The sequence below is a fragment of the Ctenopharyngodon idella genome, chromosome 22 (genome assembly GCF_019924925.1).
Source record: "Ctenopharyngodon idella isolate HZGC_01 chromosome 22, HZGC01, whole genome shotgun sequence".
NCBI lineage: Eukaryota > Metazoa > Chordata > Actinopteri > Cypriniformes > Xenocyprididae > Ctenopharyngodon > Ctenopharyngodon idella.
Genome location: NC_067241.1, coordinates 17,886,765 through 17,901,463, shown reverse-complemented (window position 1 = coordinate 17,901,463; position 14,699 = coordinate 17,886,765). Strand labels below are relative to the sequence as shown.

General features: G+C 36.3%; 1 protein-coding gene and 3 long non-coding RNA genes across 5 annotated transcripts in view; 3 read left to right on the top strand and 1 right to left on the bottom strand.

Annotated features, from left to right (window-relative positions):
* LOC127505138 (uncharacterized) overlaps positions 1–14,699 on the bottom strand; it is a 162,748-nt gene that overhangs the window by 49,371 nt on the left and 98,678 nt on the right. The window lies entirely within an intron of this gene.
* On the top strand, positions 5,371–7,585 carry LOC127505145 (uncharacterized). 2 transcript variants are annotated; one of them, XR_007927582.1, is made up of 3 exons: positions 5,371–5,575; positions 6,221–6,550; positions 7,467–7,585. It is a non-coding gene; the product is annotated as an uncharacterized LOC127505145 (long non-coding RNA). The 2 variants fall into 2 exon arrangements; XR_007927583.1 differs by having other exon boundaries at positions 7,446–7,585.
* LOC127505146 (uncharacterized) lies at positions 7,592–10,687 on the top strand. The gene is made up of 3 exons (XR_007927584.1): positions 7,592–8,200; positions 10,204–10,273; positions 10,368–10,687. It is a non-coding gene; the product is annotated as an uncharacterized LOC127505146 (long non-coding RNA).
* On the top strand, positions 11,375–13,329 carry LOC127505155 (uncharacterized). Its single transcript, XR_007927595.1, has 4 exons — positions 11,375–11,669; positions 12,648–12,740; positions 12,887–12,995; positions 13,157–13,329. It is a non-coding gene; the product is annotated as an uncharacterized LOC127505155 (long non-coding RNA).

Genomic DNA, 14,699 nt, shown 5'->3' with positions numbered 1-14,699 from the left:
AAAAAAAAAAGGACTGGGAAAACCCCCACAGTGATTGTGTAGCAGTCCCCATGAACGGTTGTGGAGAAAACGCTGAAGCTCTTCTCACAGATACCTGATTGTCTTAAAACACTAAATAACATTACAAACAAATGTTCAAACTGTTAGCCCAAATCTGATATTTGTGCATATCTGATATTAGAATCCGTAGTAAGTGTGAATGGCAAAAAATCCATTTCAAGCTAATTTAATGTGGTTTGAAATCCTATTCCAGTTCTCATCTCTAGAAATCCATTTGTCTGACCGTTACCGTTCTGATGGATATTTAGGCAAAAAGCTACATGAAATACACTTTCTTAAACATCTAATGTCTTTGTCAGGACAACATCTGTATTTGAAAACTCCTTCATGAGGCTGGTGTTGTTTTTTAGCCACTTAAACCAATGCAGGTATTCCAGAAAATGACAAACAGTCATTTAGATCAATGTTGTCAAAACTGGTGCTTCAAGTTCAATACCTAGTCAATCACATAAGCCTTTGAAATTCAAGCTTTAATCTATGCAAACCAAATGGTCACTTTACTTTACAAACAAAACAAAACAAAACAAAAATAACGACTTTATTGAACAATCTCTTCTCTTCCCTGTCAGACTCCTACGCTGTTGGCGCAGTGAACGCAGTGCAGAGCTTCCAGGCTCTACGTCAGAACGCCGGCTCATTATTGGCTGACGCTGATCACATGAGCACCACGACGCATGCGTGTGATGCTGACGCAGGAGCCGGACAATAATGAGTCGGCATTCTGACGTAAACACAGGAGCTCTGAAAGTAAACAGCATATGAGAATGACACAAAAGAGAAGACAGTGTAATAATGTTGTTATTTTTGTTTTGTTTTTGCACACAAAAAGTATTCTCGTCTCTTCATAACATTAAGGTTGAACCACTGCAGTCACGTCGACTGTTTTAACGATGTCTTTGTACCATTCTGGACCTTGAAAGTTTTGATTATATTGCTGTCTATGGAGTCATATACCTCTCGGATTTCATCAAAAATGTCTTAATTTGCAAACTGCAATCGCGGATGGGCAAGTGTCTACTGTCCATTTAAAGGTGCTCTAGATTGTAAAATTGAATTTACCTTGGCATAGTTTAATAATTCGAGTTCTGTACATGGAAATGACATATAGTGAGCCTCAAACACCATTGTTTCCTCCTTCTTATATAAATCTCATTCGTGCGAGAGACCACTGAAAAACAGGTGAATCTCAACATAACACTGACTGTGACGCAACAGTCGGGATCATTAATATGTACGCCCCCAACATTTGCATATGCCAGCCCATGTTCAAGCCAGTATAACTTCTGGAGCTGCACAGCCGAATCATCAGACGTTCTGGTATTGTGAAGCAAGCAAGGACAATAGCGAAAGATGGATCTATAATAACTGTTCATAATTCATTATATATTTATTGATATATGTATATTGTCTTTCTAAATGTTTCGTTACCATGTTGTTAATGTACTGTTAAATGTGATTAAAGTTATCGTTGTTTCTTACTGTATTCACAGAGACAAACTGTCGTTATTTTCATTTTTAAATGCTTGCAGTCTGTATAATTCATCTTAATTCTTTATAAATCTCTCCAACAGTGTAGCTTTAGTCCCGTTAGCCGTGCAGCACACTATCAAACTCATTCAGAATCAAATGTAAACATCCACAAAATACATGCCATACTTACGTGATCTGATATGCAGCATCACTAACAGTTTGTAAAGATACATTTTGAGAGTTATATTAGCTGTATGAACTCATTCTATTGTTTATTTAATGTATTAATGGGAGTCGCAAGCTTGGGGGTGGGGAGCACGAGCATTTAAAATTTAAATTTAATGCAATAATGTTTTAATGAATATAATTGTTTTTATATATTTTTTTTTATGTTACGGTTTATACTTTGTTCTTCTTGTCTATATTTGTTTGTATACATGTTTTTATACATGTATACATGCAATACCCAGTTCAACTGCTAGCTGTCAATATTACATACTGCAACTTTAAACTAATGAAGACCTGCAACCTCTTGATCTGACCAGTCTGACCCAATCACATTTTCCCAGTGTAAGGTCACAAGCTGCTAACCCCACCGGTCCGGTCTTCATTGGTAATGCAATGACGCACCCTCACCATGAGCTCCTTGGATTTTGCAAGCCTTTCCCTGCTCCTTATATTTAATAAACTTTTAATAAACATTAAACTTCCGAACGGTGTGGTCTTTGTGAAAAAGTGCAAATATGATTAGCTCACCTTTTTTTTTTTTTGTTGTTGTAATCTTTAGTCATATTTAGATAACAGATTACATGTGAAATGGATTACATAATCTGATTCCAAAAAAATAAGTACTTGTAATTAGTTTGTATTACATTTTAAGCCTACTCGTTATTAGACTTTTCCATTGATTGATGTTATTCTCACGGCAGTCATTGATTCAACTTCTTTTTATTTTGTAAATTATCCTTTCTATAAAAGCCTGCACATGTTTCTACGAAATCAACGTTAGGAGCGACTCGTCAATGTTCGTAGCAATGTGAAGTAAGGTCAATAATAAAATTAAGTCAATAATAATAATAATAATAATAGTTTGTGGTTCTCTGATGTCGGTTGACGGTCACATGACTATAGGCCTATTTTTCTAAACCTAATCTTTTTTAGTAAATGTTTTATTTTGATTGTTTTTATTTTCAATGTTATCTGCAGAGCTCAACTGATAGACATTATGATCGCAGTAAAGAAAACCTGGCGTTCGATAAGTCTCTGTATGTTTGTTATTAGCTTTAATATCAGCGAACACCAGTAAAAAGTGATGGGAGAAACAAAGCTTTTGAAAGCTTTGAATCAATTGAACAAATTGCTTCGCAAAATGATACACTGTTTCGAAGTGTTCGAAACGCCACACGCTGGTGACCCCTGCTGGTCAGAACAGTGTATTTGCAACAAAAGCTCAAGCCTAACATGCATCTGCACAGACCGATCAAAGTTCCGCAAGAGTGATTCAAAAGCATAAGGAGTCATATGCTCTCCAAACGCTCTTGCGGTACTTTGATGTCATACGCCGATCGGTCTGCGCAGCGCCGATGCATCTCGAACAATAGATATACATAATGAAGGCTAGATGTCTTACGGCGGAGTCTCTAACGTCATCACCGGCGGCCATCTTGTCACAGGCAAGCTTTCTGGCGGGCTCTGTGGTACCTGATGTAAGGTGAGTGATCTGCACGAACACAAATACTCTTATCTCGCAAACAAAACAAACTTTGTTGCATTATTTTCCTGTTACTGTAAATCTGCTTTGAAACAATCTGTGAAAAGCTCTATAAATAAAGATGACTTAAATGGAGTCAATTCCGCGTTGATTCCACATCGACTCTGGTGGAAGTCGGGAGTCGACTCTGAAAACCCGGAATTAAACACCCCTACTAATCACGTGACAATGAAGCATTTTTTTGGACAGGAGCAAACTGCACCATTTTGCAAGAAAAGCCAGGAACTGGTTTTTTCAATCTTCCTCGTTGCCTAGAGTAAGTAAAATACAGGTGCTGGTCAGTTGAGTTGATAAGTTGATTTATTTCACTAATTCCATTCAAAAAGTGAAACTTGTATATTATATTCATTCATTACACACAGACTGATATATTTCAAATGTTTATTTCTTTTAATTTTGATGATTATAACTGACAACTAAGGAAAATCCCAAAATCAGTATCTCAGAAAATTAGAATATTGTGAAAAGGTTCAATATTGAAGACACCTGGTGCCACACTCTAATCAGCTAATTAACTCAAAACACCTGCAAAGGCCTTTAAATGGTCTCTCAGTCTAGTTCTGTAGGCTACACAATCATGGGGAAGACTGCTGACTAGACAGTTGTCCAAAAGACGACCATTGACACCTTGCACAAGGAGGGCAAGACACAAAAGGTCATTGCAAAAGAGGCTGGCTGTTCAGAGCTCTGTGTCCAAGCACATTAATAGAGAGGCGAAGGGAAGGAAAAGATGTGGTAGAAAAAAGTGTACAAGCAATAGGGATAACCGCACCCTGGAGAGGATTGTGAAACAAAACTCATTCAAAAATGTGGGGGAGATTCACAAAGAGTGGACTGCAGCTGGAGTCAGTGCTTCAAGAACCACTACGCACAGACGTATGCAAGACATGGGTTTCAGCTGTCGCATTCCTTGTGTCAAGCCACTCTTGAACAACAGACAGCGTCAGAAGCGTCTCGCCTAGGCTAAAGACAAAAAGGACTGGACTGCTGCTGAGTGGTCCAAAGTTATGTTCTCTGATGAAAGTAAATTTTGCATTTCCTTTGGAAATCAGGGTCCCAGAGTCTGGAGGAAGAGAGGAGAGCACAATCCACGTTGCTTGAGGTCCAGTGTAAAGTTTCCACAGTCAGTGATGGTTTGGGGTGCCATGTCATCTGCTGGTGTTGGTCCACTGTGTTTTCTGAGGTCCAAGGTCAACGCAGCCGTATACCAGGAAGTTTTAGAGCACTTCATGCTTCCTGCTGCTGACCAACTTTATGGAGATGCAGATTTCATTTTCCAACAGGACTTGGCACCTGCGTACAGTGCCAAAGCTACCAGTACCTGGTTTAAGGACCATAGTATCCCTGTTCTTAATTGGCCAGCAAACTCGCCTGACCTTAACCCCATAGATTTTCTATGGGGTATTGTGAAGAGGAAGATGCGATATGCCAGACCCAACAATGCAGAAGAGCTGAAGGCCACTATCAGAGCAACCTGGGCTCTTATAACACCTGAGCAGTGCCACAGACTGATCGACTCCATGCCACACCGCATTGCTGCAGTAATTCAGGCAAAAGGAGCCCCAACTAAGTATTGAGTGCTGTACATGCTCATACTTTTCATGTTCAAACTTTTCAGTTGGCCAAGATTTCTAAAAATCCTTTCTTTGTATTGGTCTTAAGTAATATTCTAATTTTCTGAGATACTGAATTTGGGATTTTCCTTAGTTGTCAGTTATAATCATCAAAATTAAAAGAAATAAACATTTGAAATATATCAGTCTGTGTGTAATGAATGAATATAATATACAAGTTTCACTTTTTGAATGGAATTAGTGAAATAAATCAACTTTTTGATGATATTCTAATTATATGACCAGCACCTGTAAGTAGTACGATTCTGATTCAAGAGATGTCAGTCAGTCATACTCCCTCATATGGTGACGATTTGTCTTGCCGATATCATCACGTTTTGACGACGTCTGTGGTTCTGTGTGATTTTTGACAACTTCAAGTTACGCCCCCTTCGTGTTACGCCCCTCTTGCAGACCGCAGACAGATTCTATTGGGCTAGAACTGCAGTCCTGAAAGTGAAAGTCCGGTATTGCAGACGGATAATGTTGCGTGATTCAGCCAGGGGTGCATTTCTTGAAAGCGTCGTTAGTCAGCTACGGTTGTTTGTCCCATTGAACTCTATTGATAACGACAGAACTTGCGACCATAGTTCGCTTTGGGAAATGCACCCCTGTCCGACAATCGCTCTTTTCTCTTTGGCAACATTATTCACTGCCTCTAGTAAGTAAATGATTTTAACATCCGACAGTATTGAATCTGTGTTGTTTTAGCATGCACAGTATATATTTTATATCGATAATAAAAAAAAGCTTTGCTATCTCGAAAAATAATTTTAATTCATTAAATATTTTTAATTATTTTTAAAGGTTTGACATTGCATATTTAACTGAACAAGAGTGCGGAAGTGCACGTTTAGCCCTCAAAGGCTGAATCCCTTAACGGCACATTTCTATGCACCTCCATCTTGTGTTTTTGGCTTGGTCTGTCTGGCAGGAGGAAGGAGAACAAATGAATATGCATTTTGCTTCTCCGACTGACAGGACGAGGGAGACGAACTGAAATCAAACGAGAATTTTTTTTGTCACTTTAGTCGGTATTTAATTTTACATTCAAACAGGCGAGTCGACATCCCTAGCCTATTTTGAGTAAATCTCGGAGATTCTCCACAGTTTTGTTAAAGATGAAATTAATTTTCACTGTCTTCGTATTAGTTAACTTTGCATCGGTTTCAGGTAGGAGAGATGGGGGTTAATGGACAGATGCTGGTTTTTATTTAACTGTAATATTGTACTGTCAGTTCATCACTCATTATTCTAAAGCAGTGGTTAATTGTCATCCTAAACACTTTCTTTCTGTTCAAAACAGTCGATGCTGATGGATCAAAGATCGAGGCAAACCATGGAGAAGATGTTACACTGTCCTTCCCAATGGATAAAGCAGAGGAAGCTGATAGATTGAGGATAATGTTTACATCAGAATCTACGAATGAGACTCGTTTGATCGCACTGCGCTGTTCCGGTTCTGAAATCTGTGATCTTGTGAAAACACCTGGAGTCAAACTGATGGTTGAAGGAGGATTCGTGAATGTAACAATTCAGAAAGTGAACAGCTCCAGATCAGGACTCTATAAAGCAGAACCTGTTGGAGAGCACATAGGCATACCTGATGTGACTCCTATTACACTTGTTGTCAAAGGTGAGTGTGTTACTCTTTTATGTCTATTTGCCTGTAATGTAGAACACAACAGGAGAAAATGTGCTTTTCATTACTCCTGTAGTGTATGATTGCAGAATATGTATGTTTATATGTGTATGTGTTTTTATTGAACATTAATGGGTAACATATTTTGTGTGAAAATAAATGATAAAAGTGGTTTTAGTTTAAAAAATCGCATTAATGTATGAGGTGGCGAGGAGGTTTTTTGATACTGTACTGACAAGACCACAGCAAACGTGTGGGTCCAGTGTTCAGCTGGCATCCTCTAACTACAGGGACGAAACCACAGGAAACCACATGTGTTAAATCTAAAGCTAGTTTTTACTTGTGTCTGTCTGGTGACACAATAGCGGTTCCCAGTTCAGTCAATTACAGCATTCACACCACACATGACAGATACAAAGAACTGATACAAATACTTTAGCTAAAATATGTATCTAATAATATATTATTTAATAATGTCTAAGTTAACACTTGTTCAAAACAATCACTTTAGCAAACTTTGTACTATTTTCTGTTTGTTTTGAGAAATAAAAGAATTTTGTTTGTTCAATAAATATACTGTTAATTTTTTTAAAAAAAGAAAGAAACAAAATTATTTAAAAAAGTAAAGATTCTGAAAGCATTAAAGGAGATCCCATAATAATTTAACAAAGCTTCAGTAGTAACAAATAAATATGATTATGATTGATATCATATCTTTTAAATCAATTTTGCGCTGCTGTCTGTGATCACATCAAGGATCAGACAAATTTCCATGTGCCTCATCAAAAGAGGTTGTTAAAGGGATAGTTCACCCAAAAATGAAAATGAAAGGGTAAGTGTCATTTGCAGTTTAAAACCTCTAACATTTCCTGTTCCTCTCTTACCTAAGCACCATTTACCTCCACTACAGCTCCTCCACACTCCTCCACCCCAAAACCTCCCGACTCCTCTCACCTCCTCTGGCTGTGTGCTTTAATTCCTCTAGTCATTGTCATCTCAGGGGTCGTTTGCTTCTGGAAACGCAGGAGGGCAAGTATTACTTACATTTATTTTTTATCGATGAATATGAGCAGCGCTGCAGTTCTAATAATCTGAGTCCATATTCACCTTTCACCTAAAAGTTGATTCTAACATGGGTATATAAATTGAAATCCTAATTTATGACTCGTACATTTTTCATATAAGAGTAATTAAAAAATTAAACGGGCAATTCCAGCATTATGGACGTGACATTTGGAGTCAAAACTTGAAATATAAACGCTCAAAGAATGCATTTAATAATCTCTTACTATAGGAGTCCCGACATTAGAAAAATGTCAGTCTATAATTATTTTATATTTTAGATGAGGGAAATATACACGCGTTACGGACGTGACAAAAAAGTCAGTAAGTTTTAGGTGACAACATGTTTTTTTACATTACATTTCGCGAACCAAAAGTAATACTGCCCACCGAATGAAGAAGGGTTGTCTCTCCTCAGAGCATAAAATAATAATTTTATTTCATTTTTCGTGTTCGCATTTATGAGGAAAAACAACGTTACGGACATGACCGGTCTGAAAGCGGCACAGATGACTGCTTTAAAACTTTCACCTCAAGCAAGCTTTTAATCTACCAAATATTGAAATCTGTGATACCAGTATGGTAAGAATGCACAATTTATCTACTTTTTACTAAACTTTATACAACTTTATACTCTGTTTTTGCAAAAGGTTATGGATTAGACCTATTTCTCATGTTGACAAAGCGTGTGCGTTGTTCATGAATCAATTTAGAGATCATAAATTTCATTCTTACAGAACTACTTGCTAAAATACATTGACAAATATTAATGTTTATCATAAAGCAGTTTAAAATCGCATATTTTCCCACGTACACTATTGTCAATCGCAATCATGTCAGTTTTATGTTTTGTGTCTAAATGATCACACGGTTTTCAGCTAGTTTGCACAGTTTAAAGCAAAGTCTTGAGTCAAAATCATCAAACTTTATTTCAAGTCAAAAATATTGCAATCTTATTAATTCATTTTGTCTGCTTGATCGCGCGGATTGTGATCAATAGGCTATTCATTTTTTAACCAACAGGTTAAAACGCAACATCCCGAGGGAAGTGTCCTATGAGACACAAAGATCTTCTATAAGTTGTACTGTATCATATAGGCCTACCTTTTGATGTTCATATTTCGTTCTGTAACTGTAAGAGGAAGAGAAGATCGGTTCATGTGCGCCTGATCTGCAGTAGCTAATCTGTCACGCGCCGTATTAAAGAGCGACATTTTGTTATAAAATCTACTGAATTTGAAAGTTGAACCTTTTTCATATTAAAACTAACAAAGCACAAAGAGTATTGCGACTATTGGATATGTTCTGATATACGGTAAGCCTGAAACAGATCACAGCAATATAAAGAAGCGAAGTCAGATTTAATATGAAGCGTCTGTAACGATTATTATGGTTGTTCAGAGCAAAGTAGTTAGTTGAATTGTTGATTCTAATAAGCATAAACATAATTTAGCTTTGCATATAAAGTTTTAATTTATTTGCATTTATAATTGTTATATGACATAAACTTCATCATCATTAAAACGTTACGGACGTGACAGAGCACTGAAGCGTCCTGTCCTCTTTATTCCCGCCCTTATAAATTCAACATGCAGTGCTGTTATGACAAAATGAGTGTATTTATTTCTCAGGCATGCCTCCATCTTTCTACACAATGCTTACTGTTAAAATAAAGTTTAAAAAAGGGGGTCTTTGATCCATTTTTTTTGAAAGCTTGAAATATTGCTGGTTGAAAATTTAATGTAAGCATTGTTGCTTACTTCATATTTTGTGGATAAACAAGGCAATTTTCTTAATTTCTGGTAGAGCACATTAATACAGTATATCACAGACCTAAATGGACAATTTAAAAAGGGTTTTGTTCTATTGATAACTTTTTTTTCATGGTAAAGATGACCTTTGCGTGGAATTGTCCAAACACTAAAAGTTAAAAAAGCTGCTGAACCCAGGACAGTTTAGCTTGACTGCTGTTGTCAGTTTGTGTTGAGTAAATATATTGTAATATTACAGTGACACTGACCTTTTAATAAGGTATCATCTGAATCACTAAGATGTTTTCTTTTTAACTTGGTTAGAGATGCAGTTTCGTCACCCACAAATTGAAAAAACTCAGTGACAAAAGTTTTGACAACTCTATATATAATTAATAAGATCTTAAATTGTCCTAATTTCTGTATACAAGGTAAATTTTTATCCTCAGTTAGACCCAAGCACCAATTTTAATGGTGGGGAATGTGTTCAATTTGATTGTACCAAAAGCGTAGGAGTAAAGAAGGAATTTTAACATTTAACCATCACCATTAAATCACCTTTTGTCAACATTATTTTATTCAGCTCTGAGTGAAAGAGGGAGAATGATTGCTTATTTGCAGGTTAAAAATGGTGTGGTTCATCTGAATGTTAACTAATAAATGATGTGCTTTAAGCATTTAAAATAATGTCAAAGACTGTGGGTTAAAAGTATTAAATTAAATGAATATAAAAAATGTATAAAAACTGAAATGTATAAATTAAGCTTTGACTGTAGCACCTTTTTATTTGGTTTAAATGACGTCTTGTAATTGTGTTTTTGTGTTGACTTTCAGAAATGTGAGTCCGCAGCAGATGTTGAATCCTCTGTCCCGATGAAACCCTCCACCTCTCTCAATGTTTCAGGTCTTGATGTGTCACATGACTTTTTCCATAAAGGATGTTTCACTTTCTCATGTTGTGCCTCACTAAGGACAGTTTTCTGTTGTTTTCTTCACAGATCCAGTGTGTGCAAAGAAAGAATTGGAAAAACAATAGCAGTGATTGTGTCGCAGTCTTCATGAACATTTGTGGAGAAAATCCTGAAGATCTACTCGTGTTTTTAGACACTTTAACACTTCAGTCGTGTTCAAACTGTCAGTCCAAATCCAATTTTTGTGCATATCTGATATTGGAATCTGTATTAAGTGTGAACGGCAAAAACCCATTTCATGCTACTTCCCTGTGGTTCAGATTGTTGATCAAATGACTCTTGTTGTATTGGAGATTCATTCCTTAAATTATATTTATTATTAAGAAAATAAATGTATTTGTCCCACAGCTTTGACTGGTGTTTTCTCATCTGGTTAAATAAGTCGACTTCACTTCACTGTCAGAGTAATATCTCATAAATGTTAAATAATAATACATTGATTTATAGTGTACAGTTTAAGATGACAGCATTTATTGATACAACATATATCTGTTGTTTAATTTAAAAGTATGTGTGCAAAGAATGGGATTTTTTACCAGTGTTCATTAGACAAGTTGATATTTCACTGTTAATTTGAAGCTGTGGCTTTACAATAATCAGTGTGAGCAAATATGATTTGATAGTTATCTTTATACTTTTAAAAAAAAATTGTATAAGTGTCACTTTTATGATCATTTTACATTTTCTTTTAAGTCTAGGTTGTCTTTATCTGGTCAGGGACAGATGAAAATCAGCCTATTGTATTTCTTTATGGTATTATTTTCTTGTGTCTGTTGATAGAGTGCTGCTGTCCCTGTCAAATAAAATCAATAAATAAATATCAGACTTGAATTTATTTCATGAAAATGTAGATTTACACCTTCACAACACGAAAAATATATTTTTTAAAATTTAGTTATTGCTAACAACTGATATTTTTAATCGTTTTAAGAGGTAGACTACAATTATAGAATATTAATTTGTTGAGATTGCAGGTGTGATGTATCAGAGATTAACAAATGTTTCTACAGCTCTGATCTTCAATCAATCAGATCAACACATCATGATGTACCTCAGGATATGCAGTATTTTTAAAATGGAAAATAACTGATCTGAATTTGGTTATTTGGCAAAAACAGACCTACTGCCTGATGTGTAGTTGACAAATCAAGAGAGATCACACAGTTAAAGCACACAGTAGAAAGCTGCACAAGAGGAGGAGCGTGCATAGAGGAGGAGCGTGCATAGAAAGCTACAAGAGGAGGAGCATACATAGTCATACATTTGACTGTAAATGAGCACCACTTAAACACTCGGCCTGTTCCTCCAACATGCAGAACTCCACTACAGGTCAGTCATTCACCTATTTAATATATTTATTTACTAAAACTTTTCACAAAAATGTAAATGTGAATAAATTCATAGCTATAATAATCAATGCTCAGTGATATTAAGAGATTAAGAGAGTTTGGTAGAATGATGATGAACCTCAACATTTCAAACCATCAAACTTTTTACTGTACTTTTTAATTATTACAAATAAAAACTATCCTCCAGAAGTTCAACTGATAAATACCTTAGAATTTTTAGGTAACACTTTATAATAATCTTTCATTTGATAACATTACAAGACAACAGACTGACTAACGATGGCTTATACAGCATTTATTAATCTTAGTTAATGTTACTTTCAAAATCTAGCCTACTGATTCAGAAATTATGTTTATTAACTAACATTAATAATGATTAATAAATGATTATAACAGGTTTATTATTTGATATTTTGTATTCTCTCTTCACTTGCGTCTCGTCTCCACCTCTTGAAGTGCAGCCCTAACCGGGGCGCGCTTTGGAAGGACGATTCTTTATTTTCGGTCCTCATTTACAGTCAGAAACACGCCTCCCCCTCTAGATGGCGCTACAGTGTAAAAAATAAAGTCATGGTATTTTTTAGCGCACTTTTTTAATTCATATTCTTGTTGAACATTGACAGCAAGTCAGTCATAACTAAAAGATTTACAAACAAAGACTGAGATTACATTCAATTTTCACATCACATCAACACAACATACAAAACAATAAGTTAAAGACAAAGGAGAAACTTTTATAGGGAGTTTAGGAAGTCACACTGCAACAAAAAAAACATTTGCCGGCACATTTTCTGAATCCTGAATCAGAAAGAGGACTCATCATTAATAAAACACTGATGACCCCATTCATAATGTCAAAGTCAATCATTTTAAGACCACCTTCTTCATAATCTTTAACCATATCATTTTTACCTATATAATGACTCAAAATTTAACTTGTTTAAAATAACTGTTACAGATCCAGGGTCTGCAGTCACGTGTGTTTGTCCATCAGTGTTCTTCTATCTCTCTGCTGTCTGGAAGATGATGACTTCTGTTTTCTCCTCTGAGGGTATGATTATTCTTTAATGAACATATTATTCATTTATTAACACATTCACGGTCAAAACATGAGTTTTGTATCATTTGTTTCTGAATGAATATGTTTTCAAATAATATAGTGTGTTTAAGTTCATCTTCATCTTTTCTGTGTGATAGAAATGGATCGTCAGTCTCTGGATGTTCCTCTCTCTGTAGAGGAGACCCGACCAGAACCGGCCCAGAGTTCAGTGCAGCCATGCAGTGATGGAGAAAGTTACTTTTAAAAGTAATGCATTACAATATTACAATATACCTAAAAAAAAGTAACTTTATTTACTTTTTGTGGAAAGTACTGTTACATTACTTTTGCATTACTTTTCCTCATCTAAGGAGGGCTTGTTTGTTTGTTTTTTTAATTACCAATGTTTTTTTTTCTATTTTTGGCAGATGTTAAGGCCAGAAGTGAAATGAATAATCCTCAGGCTGAAGGAAATATAATTTCACAGCTGTACAGTAGAGGGCGCTGCTCAAACAAACCTTTCATCTGCTGCTGAAGAAAGATCTAAACTCTTATTTTAGCAATAAAAATAATAATAATAAAAAAAGAAACACAAATATGATATTTGTCTAAAGTCATTTTTGCTTATTAGTATGGTTGAATTGGATCATCAAAGGTCAGCAGCAAAGACATTGGTTAATAAAGTGAGATTAAATACATAAAGTATACAGGTGCTGGTCATATAATTAGAATATCATCAAAAAGTTGATTTATTTTACTAATTCCATTCAAAAAGTGAAACTTGTATATTATATTCATTCATTACACACAGACTGATATATTTCAAATGTTTATTTCTTTTAATTTTGATGATTATAACTGACAACTAAGGAAAATCCCAAATTCAGTATCTCAGAAAATTAGAATATTGTGAAAAGGTTCAATATTGAAGACACCTGGTGCCACACTCTAATCAGCTAATTAACTCAAAACACCTGCAAAGGCCTTTAAATGGTCTCTCAGTCTAGTTCTGTAGGCTACACAATCATGGGGAAGACTGCTGACTTGACAGTTGTCCAAAAGACGACCATTGACACCTTGCACAAGGAGGGCAAGACACAAAAGGTCATTGCAAAAGAGGCTGGCTGTTCACAGAGCTCTGTGTCTAAGCACATTAATAGAGAGGCGAAGGGAAGGAAAAGATGTTGTTGAAAAAAGTGTACAAGCAATAGGGATAACCGCACCCTGGAGAGGATTGTGAAACAAAACCCATTCAAAAATGTGGGGGAGATTCACAAGGGTGGACTGCAGCTGGAGTCAGTGCTTCAAGAACCACTACGCACAGACGTATGCAAGACATGGGTTTCAGCTGTCGCATTCCTTGTGTCAAGCCACTCTTGAACAACAGACAGCGTCAGAAGCGTCTCGCCTGGGCTAAAGACAAAAAGGACTGGACTGCTGCTGAGTGGTCCAAAGTTATGTTCTCTGATGAAAGTAAATTTTGCATTTCCTTTGGAAATCAGGGTCCCAGAGTCTGGAGGAAGAGAGGAGAGGCACACAATCCATGTTGCTTGAGGTCCAGTGTAAAGTTTCCACAGTCAGTGATGGTTTGGGGTGCCATGTCATCTGCTGGTGTTGGTCCACTGTGTTTTCTGAGTTCCAAGGTCAACGCAGCCGTATACCAGGAAGTTTTAGAGCACGTCATGCTTCCTGCTGCTGACCAACTTTATGGAGATGCAGATTTCATTTTCCAACAGGACTTGGCACCTGCACACAGTGCCAAAGCTACCAGTACCTGGTTTAAGGACCATGGTATCCCTGTTCTTAATTGGCCAGCAAACTCACCTGACCTTAACCCCATAGAAAATCTATGGGGTATTGTAAAGAGGAAGATGCGATATGCCAGACCTAACAATGCAGAAGAGCTGAAGGCCACTATCAGAGCAACCTGGGCTCTTATAACACCTGAGCAGTGCCACAGACTGATCGACT